The following is a 10,353-nucleotide window of genomic DNA, read 5'->3' on the forward strand; positions in this document are numbered from 1 at the left end:
CTTCTCCCGCCCCGACGTGGGCAGCGGCTCAGAAGTGCGGGGCTTATAGGAAATCAGATGCAGCCCCTCGTAATGTCACCGTGCTGTGCCACATAGCCGTGTCATTATACAGGTGAAATCCCCCGCAGGTTCCGGGACAGAACCAGCACAATGGTTCATTGGGAGACGCCTGAACCTACATTACATAACGTGAATGCGTTGTTTTTCAATATGACATGACCTGACATTTTGTGCATCGTGAATGGTGCCTTTTCCTCCCCGGCCATGGTAATCTCCAAACCTGTGTACCAGGGGTGTTCCATCCATCAATGACAGACTGCAGTGTCCTGTTTCATGGAAAACCCACTGTGCTGGGGACTGGACTCCTCATCATAGTGATATATGATGCAAGGACTCCCTTCTTCTCAGCTGAATTTAAGCCAGCCCAGCTCCTAATTTTTTGTAATTCTCTGACAACCCCTTTAAAGGAAACCTACGACTTGTAGTAGAGCTGGTGCCCGGTATTTCCATCAGAAACCTGCCACTACAAGTCGTAGGTTTCCTTTAAGCCCAGCATCACCTTCTCTCCTCTTCCAGCCGCATGTTATCCCTGAGGAGTTTACCACACAGACATCAGGGGCGTAACCAGCAGAGGCTGGGCCCTATAGCAGACCTTTGAATGGGGCCGCCTTCTCTACCCCATACATATTTATAGACACATACACACAGATATACAGCATATATACACACACATCCAGTATATACAGCACATACACACACATATACAGCTTACACACATTTCCAGTATATACAGCACATACACACAGATATACAGCATATATACACACATCCACTATATACAGCACATACTAACAGATATACAGCATATATACACACATCCACTATATACAACACATACACACAGATATACAGCATATATACACACGCATCCAGTATATACAACACATACACACAGATATACAGCATATATACACACGCATCCAGTATGTACAGCATATATACACACGCATCCAGCATATACAACACATACACACAGATATACAGCATATATACACACGCATCCAGTATATACAGCACATACACACAGATATACAGCATATATACACACGCATCCAGTATATATAACACATACCCACAGATATACAGCATATACATACACACATCCAGTATATACAACATACACACAGATATACGCATATATACACACACATTCAGTATATACAGCATATATACACACACATCCAGTATATACACACAAATATTCGCACACACATACAAACAAATATTCACACACACATCCAGTACATACAACATACACACAGATATACAGTATATATACACATCCAATCAGTATATACATTATATACACACACATATACACTCACCGGCCACTTTATTAGGTACACCTGTCCAACTGCTCGTTAACACTTAATTTCTAATCAGCCAATCACATCGCGGCAACTCAGTGCATTTAGGCATGTAGACATGGTCAAGACAATCTCCTGCAGTTCAAAACCGAGCATCAGTACGGGGAAGAAAGGTGATTTGAGTGCCTTTGAACGTGGCATGGTTGTTGGTGCCAGAAGGGCTGGTCTGAGTATTTCAGAAACTGCTGCTGATCTACTGGGATTTTCACGCACAACCATCTCTAGGGTTTACAGAGAATGGTCCGGAAAAAAAAAACATCCAGTGAGCGGCAGTTCTGTGGGCGGAAATGCCTTGTTGATGCCAGAGGTCAGAGGAGAATGGGCAGACTGGTTCGAGCTGATAGAAAGGCAACAGTGACTCAAATCGCCACCCGTTACAACCAAGGTAGGCAGAAGAGCATCTCTGAACGCACAGTACGTCGAACTTTGAGGCAGATGGTCTACAGCAGCAGAAGACCACACTGGGTGCCAATCCTTTCAGCTAAGAACAGGAAACTGAGGCTACAATTTGCACAAGCTCATCGAAATTGGACAGTAGAAGATTGGAAAAACGTTGCCTGGTCTGATGAGTCTCAAATTCTGCTGCGACATTCGGATGGTAGGGTCAGAATTTGCCGTCAACAACATGAAAGCATGGATCCATCCTGCCTTGTATCAACGGTTCAGGCTGGTGGTGGTGGGGTCATGGTGTGGGGAATATTTTCTTGGCACTCTTTGGGCCCCTTGGTACCAATTGAGCATCGTTGCAACGCCACAGCCTACCGGAGTATTGTTGCTGACCATGTCCATCCCTTTATGACCACAATGTACCCAACATCTGATGGCTACTTTCAGCAGGATAATGCGCCATGTCATAAAGCTGAATATATTCAAAAAAGAAGAAAATCAGCTCACCAGAAAGTCCAGACAATGCGGTTCTCTGACTCCACTGGCTCCCGCACGGACAACCTTGGCCACAGGTGCACACAAGGCAATGATAATAATTGGGACAAATCCAGCTGAGCGCGAGGAGTTGATGAATGAATAAAAATAGCTAAATTTATTTAGTCCTTTTTAAAAAGTAGATTGTACAGCACAGTACATGGATAGACAAAAACATAAAGGCTACAAGCCTACGCGTTTCGGTACATGACCTTATTCATGGCTTATGCACAATTTACTGCATGGTTGCCTTATATACGTCATTGCTAAATCACATGGTTTTACACTTAACTCTTGATATGCTAGAAACAAATATAAAAAAGCAGATATATGTTAAAAACATGATGTTTTCTATGTAATACATACTTAATATTGTGTGGAGGAATGACCTATTAACAGAAATGAATTAGGTCTTGTTTTTTATTTAGACCGTACGGGACTCTTGTTTGCAACGTAAAAATCCAAAATGTTTCACGGTTTAGAAGTATTCGCTTTAGGTCTCCACCCCTCTTTGGTTTGGTAATTCTCTCTATCCCCTTGCATTTAAGCACGCTGTAGTCTCCTGCATGGCATTCTCTGATGTGTTTTGATACCGCGGAGATATGTACCGCACCTTCTGAACTAACATCGGACAGGTGTCTTCTAATGCGCGTTTTTAAACTGTTGGTGGTACATCCAATATAATCCAAGCAACATATGGAACACCGTATTTGGTACACCACATATTTGGTGTTACAGTTAATAAACTGTTTTATATCATATTCCATGTCTAAATAATAGGAAGAGAAAGTTTTATTAGGATCCGCAATAGAACAACATTTACATCATGTGGCTCCACACTTAAAAAATCCTTTAGTGTTGAGCCATGTGGTTTTTGTCTTTTTTTGTTGAAATAAGCTAGGTGATAGTATACTCCCTAAAGTGGGGGCCTTTCTGGCTACACATTTGATATTTTTGTCCACTATGTGTGTCAATGCTGGGTCCATATATAATATTGGTAAATTTTTATAAATTATCCTCTCTATTTTTCTATATTGGACGCTATATACAGTAGAAAAAACAATTGGGGGGGTGGTTTTGTGGGTATTATTTCAGGCATGTTGACATTACTATTTATCCTGTTAGAATTTCTTTTAGATGAATAAAGTAAATTGTCTCATGGTATATTTTTAACGATATGGGATGCTCTATTGAGCATCCATTTCGGATAATTTCTATCTGATAACCTGTTGTGAACTTTTTTCTCCTCTATTTCGTAGGAAGTTGGTGAAGAACAATTTCTTTTAGTACGTATTAATTCCCCCGTAGGGATATTCTTTATCACATGTTTGGGGTGGCAAGAATTAGCTAGAAGAATTGAGTTCGATGCCGTTGGTTTCTCATATGGAGAAATATGTACTTTGGTGGTACTAATTAATTCAATATCCAGGAAGTGAATTTTTTTCTCCTGGATATTATGAGTAAATTTTAAGTTCATAGTATTAGAATTCAAGTACTGTATAAAGTTATTGGCATCATTGACCGTACCTTCCCATATCAGGAGCTGGTCATCAATATAGCGACCATACCACCTGATATGGGAAAGGTAAGGATTGGTTTCCGTGAAGAGGTAGAGCTCCTCCCATCTGGCCATGTAAAGATTAGCCAAAGATGGGGAACACCTACCCCCCATGGAAGCCCCACACAGCTGTAAAAAAAATTAATCATTAGCTGGATCATCTCAGACTGGTTTCTTGAACATGACAATGAGTTCACAGTCACCAGATCTCAATCCAATAGAGCATCTTTGGGATGTGGTGGAACGGGAGATTCGCATCATGGATGTGCAGCCGACAAATCTGCGGCAACTGTGTGATGCCATCATGTCAATATGGACCAAAATCTCTGAGGAATGCTTCCAGCACCTTGTTAAATCCATGCCACGAAGAATTTTCTTGAACATGACAATGAACATGACAAACCCCTGGTATTGTTCCCCACAGCCTCCCAGTAATGTCCCCCACAGCTACCCCCAGTAATGTCCCCCACAGCTATCCTCCAGCCTCCACCTGTGGCCCCCAGCCTCCTCCTGTGACCCCCTGTCCTCCAGCCTCCTCCTGTAACCTCCTGTCCTCCAGCCTCCTTCTGTCCTCCAGCCTCCACCTGTGGCCCCCAGCCTCCTTCTGTGACCCCCTGTCCTCCAGCCTCCTCTTGTAGCCTCCTGTCCTCCAGCTTCCTCCTTTAGACTCCTGTCCTCCAGCCTCCTCGTTTTGCCCATATCCACCAACCTCCTCCTGTCCTCCAGCCTCCCCCTGTGGCTCCTGTCCTTCAGCCTCCTCCTTCACTCACCTTTTCTTCGTCCCCGTGCTTCCAGATGACGTTAAGAAGAGACGGCCATTGGGCAGTGGCTTCTCCACATGGGTACCCCGCACCCCTTCTGCCTTGTCCCCTTGCAGCCCCGGGGATTGTAGGAAGCAGGACGGCAGGAAACGATGGCAAACTAAGTAAGGGTTTCCTGGTCTCGGCTCTGCACCTTTAGTGTCTGGGCGGAGACCAGGAGGTGGGACAAAATGGGACATTCTCCCAACCACCCAAAAACCGGTATTGTCCCAACGAATCTGGGACGGTTGGGAGCTATGAACACTTATATTCACCTCTCTCAGGTTCCGACTGTAAGATCCATTCCAACCTTTAATATTCTACATAAGGGCTTTGGTGAGGACGACAGTGACCATTTGATTCATGTTATCGAGTCTTCGGAATCGGACGGTGATACAGATGATATAGCCCATAAATGAATTAAAGGACATCTACCATTAGTTTACTGGCAGTAGATGTGTCCTAGTAAGAAGCTCCTGAGAAATATTGTTCCTCAGGACTTCTTTTATTATAACTCTATATCCCACAATGAAACACTTCCCTCCTCCCACTAACAACACACAAGCCTCCCCTTCCCCATTCACAACACAAACAAGCCCCCCACTCACAACACACAAGTCCACATCCTTCACTTACAACATACAAGTCTCCTTGCCTACTCACAAGCATTTCCTGCACACGGTGGACAGGACACCCTTCCACCACACAGAAGTTCCCCTCACCTCATCTTCTTAAGCTATACATGCTGCCGATCCTGGGTTATGCTGTGGCAGTATGGCCTCCTGTGTGTAGCTGAAAGAGTTTAAGGCTACATTCAGACGAACGTATGGGGGCTGTATATACTTGCAGCCTGGCTCCTAGGGCTCACGCAAATTTAAAGGGCCAGCGCACTGCTGATTGGAGCTGGCCATTTCCAGGAATCGAATAAAAGCCGCCCTTTTCCTGGATTTCCCCGCCGGATCTTTATGCTACATGCCTCAGAAAAAGACCGTTTTGTTGGCTAGTGCCTGTCTGCTGATTTCTTTACACACATTGGAGCTCATTTATTAAGGGTCCGAAAGGCGCACTTTCGTCGGGTTTCCCGAATATTTTCGTTTTGCGCCGAATTGCCCCAGGATTTTGGCGCACCCGATCGGATTATGGCGCATCGGTGCTGGCTTTCACGCTACAGAAATTGGGGGGGTGGCCAATGGACAACCCGACGGATTCAGAAAAAACGCAGTATTTAAAAAACGATTTGTGTCTCAAGGTCAAGCACTCACATGCACCAGGAAGAAGTAGGTGAACTCTGACGGACCTCGGCGCAGCAGTAACACCTGCTGGATATCGGGCGCACAACCTTAGTGAATCCCGGCAGACCCGAATCCAGGTCGGACAACGTGCCGCGGATCGTGACTAGACCGGGTAAGTAAATGAACCCCATTGACTTGATTCTTACCTTTACCTTATTGTCTTTGACGTACATTAGGGGAAGGCTTGAGTCATTACCAGGTGACTAGGAAGTGGTGGTGTGTGGTTTACCCATACCTGGGTTGCCGTCTTTGTATTTGCTGTATATTATCTATTTTATATGTTTTTAGATGTATGTCACTGTTTTTGGTCTGTCTTCGTACCCTAATAATAATAAAGATTGATGTATTTGAAATATATTGGTGAGCCGTTATCGTTCATTGCTTTATTGTTTTTTGTGTTTATATGCACGGGCTCTTTTGGATTAATACGGTTGAGCTAACCAGTTTTGCTCTTTATACATGGGTATAAATTATTTAGGAGCACTGTTATCCGGGTAACGTTATACTGTATTTTTTTGGGTTTTTTTGCACAGTGTGGGGGATTTTCTGCATGGAGCTTAAGACATTTGGCAAGGAATTCAGCAGTAAGTCAACACCAGGAGAAATGGTAATGAAGTTCTCTTTCTGGTGGAGCAAATCATCCAACTAATGTCTGTCACTGACTGACCTAGTAGTGTATAAAATATGCAAATCAGTTTTCCAGGATGAGATAAAGAAAACCATGCCTCTTCTACCTACCTTATAAGGCAGCTTTATTACATCAAGCATGACCTACAAGAGGCCTTATGACATGATGCAGGATTAAAACCAAACCAGTATATCTATTCTAGATTCCCAACTGTAGACAGCACTGTTTCTACCTGGTTGGGTCTTTTCAGTACAGTGTAGCGAACTGGTTTAGTTGATTGAGAGGCTTGTGACTTGGGTCGGGAAGTAAGAGTTCTCCTAGTGGAGCGCCAATGGCTATAAATCTCCACATGCCTATATGGCGGCCTTAATTTGCAGTCTTCATAAGGAGAACTCTTACTTCTGACCCTAGTAGTGTGTGAGACAGCATCAGCATGGGAAAGGTCAGACACAGGGTATCAGGGATCTGGTATTGCATGTGCATTCTTAGCTAAATCCCCCATAAGTATTTATGGGGGTGTTAGGAGGAATTGCTGTTCTGTATAATACCATGACTGTACTTTATTAGTCATAGTCTTAGCGGGGCTTTGTTAAATGTGCAGATATGATACGAATCACTAAAAAAATGGTTTTGGGATCTTTTATGATTAATTGTATGTTTTTGGGAGTGTGCATGCTTGCTGTCTCCAGCTATGCTGGATTCTGATACAGACCATTTTGTGTGTAAATTTACTAGTAGTGTACCTGCCCCTCTTCTACCTTTGGATGGAGTCAAACAGTTTCTGGACTGAAACAAACATCCAATAAAATACACAAATACTGAAAGCTCTACAAAACTGAAGCTCTACATTAGGTTGTCAAGTTACCTCCCTTTATTAATAATATCCACAGTGAGGCTTATTAACAGTCTGAAGTTTCTCAAGTATCATCACACTGCTGCCAGCGTCTTTTGTGAGATAAAGCATGAGAGCAAGGAGAAGGCTGCGGGGAGTATGAGTATTTTGTGCTGTGCTAAATATATACTGGGGGCATGTGCTGGGCTACCTATATGCTGGGGGCATGTGCTGGGCTACCTATATACTGGGGATAGATGGCAAGCTTACCTATATGCTGGGGACATGTGATGATCTAGCTATAAGTTGGTGGCATGTAGTGGGCTACATGTATATTGGGGACATGTGCTGTGCTACCTATATACTGGAGGCATGTGCTGTGCTACATATATAGCAAATACAAAGCGATAAAGGGTATTGCCCGAGCTGGGGAGGCATTGGTGTTTGCATTTGGGACTATGAGAGAGTTAGTGGAGTGCCCTGTTTTATGGTTAGTTGTACTTCATAAAGTTGAAGATCATACATGCAGCTGTCTTACATTACTAATGTGGTGTGGTCCTTCATTTATAATAAGGGGTGCAATAGTACATTTTAAGAGGGGTGCTGTGCTACATTTTTAAGGGGGTGCTGTACTCACCAAATTTATAATGGGGCAGCTATATTATCTAAATTAATGATAAGGTGTTACAAAGGAATTAATGAGGGGGGCACATTTTTGGGGAGCATGGCGCAATTTTTCTTGTCTGTCTATAACACGTTATTGCCTTGTCTTGGCCCTACCTGGCTCTCATAATTGAATTCCACCACATCTGCCCTAACAAAACTGCAGTTGCCATGCAGCCTCGGGTCTGACGAAGACCCGAGGCTGTCATGGCAACCAATCAATGCTCCCCGATGACGTACCGTGGAGCGAAGATCGGAACAAAGATGGTGGCACCCACACCCCGGCTGTCTTTTAAATACCACCGCCAAGGGTTATTACCTGCGATCGGTGCTAACCACAATCATGAGTATTAGTGCTAGGAGTTTGCTGCAATATGCAGCAAACCCCACCGCCCTGTGGACTCTCTTGCAAATAGCGGAGACAAGACCCCCTGCCCCATTTATCTAGGTTTCCATAAATTAGGGTCTTCCATAAACTGAGTCTTCTGCCTTTTCCAATGATCTGTAGGTTATTTCTGCTTTCAAAGGTGTAGGATTCTGATTCTTCTTTAACGCCACCAAGGTGATTGTTCATTGTGAGCAAAGCTGAGCTACAATGACCTACTGCCATAAATACATCTTTAATAGTAGGTTCTTCATACACCAATTAAGGAGGCAGGTAACTCTGCTGCTGGTCCGGGATAAGACGGGCCCTTCTGATGTTGAGGCGAACTATCTCCCAGCATCTCCTCCATTTTTGCATCAGAAGCATCTGGGTCAGAACAATCTGCCGAAGCAACTTCCTTGCAAACCTTTCTAATCTTCCAGTAACTTCTTGAAAGTTGAAGTGTTGCTGTTTTGCTTAGCATGGGTATTGAGGCCACTTTCCTTCCCCTCTTATGTGACCCTGGTCGCGTCATGTCAACTAATGAGGGGGGCTCACTCACAGAGTCTATTTAATAGTATATCTCACAAGTCTTTCAACAGCCATGGATCACAAGAGGATCAAAGTAGCTAGAAAATAAAGATCGCTCAATGAAGAAGCAGGTGCAATAGCCTCAGAGTTGTCAACAGACTTTTAGATATGCAGCAAATATGCAGCAAAAGGAGAGAAGTGACAGTTGACAGTGTGCTTCACAATCACACTCCCAAGTGAATACAGGTTGTCTAGAGAGTGTGTCACAGTCTGGTAGAGATGAATTTAAAGAAAGAGGTGAATTTAAAGATACAGGACTGCAATCTTTCTCTTGGCTTTTGCACTGGGTAGGCAGGAGAGGGTTACTGTACCTTTTGCTGTGGCCATACAACAGATGGGTAGACTTAGGGTCCCTCAAGTCTTCAGACACAGAGCCTCTCACAGAAGGCAGCAACGTGTATGGGTATTGTCGGCGCCACAGCAAAATGGCAGACCCCAGCAGGAAGCCTCCGGATCACTCCGTCCGCAGCTGAAATCAAGGCTATCTGACCACCAAGCGGCTCCATCCATGCACCCTTCACTGCTCAGTATAATCAGCGGCGTTGGCAGCCACGCTTGTCCGCTGGGAGCCGTTTGCTCCAATTATATTCCCCACATCGCCAATGCCAGGTACCCACTTGGTCTAGGGGTGAGTATGAACCAGGGGATAGCGGTTTCCATGCCTCCTGAGCTGGAATTAACCAGCTAGACGCCAATAATCAGGATGATAGTCAGTATATTTAGCAGGAGCTTGCACCATGCATCCCACTGCATTGCTGGCCAAGTCACGCCCCAAGCACTTCCCTTTTACTTGTAGGTCCGGAACTGTTTGGTCAATCCTGAGTGGAAGAGGCTCCTTCTGCTCAGGTAGTTATAAGTACGGATTATCATTAGCGGTGTTCAAGCCTCCACCCAGGGGCCCCAGAGAAAATTTAGATTGCAGGGCCTAGTGCTGGTGCTCCTGCCCTGTATATAGGCCTGCACTTCTAAGGAGATTCGTTAGGGTGGTGATCCCCTGTTCCAGATGGTGGACAGTGAGCTTGGTTTTTGCAGGTTTCCCTGTGATGGTGGCTAAGAAAGGCTTAACTACCTCCCACAGCTGGGCCTGCTTCATTTTTTTTTAAATCAGATGGTCTTTATTAAAGCATATAAATTTACATCCATTTTGAAAAACAGACCTTTGTATTGGTATAAATTCCAATGTATAAATTACATCACATGACCAAAACCATAAACCAACCCCTCCCCTCCCTTTCTTAACAAACCCCCCCCTCCCCTCCCACCCAGCGGTCCAGTCC

The sequence above is a fragment of the Engystomops pustulosus genome, chromosome 7 (genome assembly GCF_040894005.1).
Source record: "Engystomops pustulosus chromosome 7, aEngPut4.maternal, whole genome shotgun sequence".
Lineage (NCBI taxonomy): Eukaryota > Metazoa > Chordata > Amphibia > Anura > Leptodactylidae > Engystomops > Engystomops pustulosus.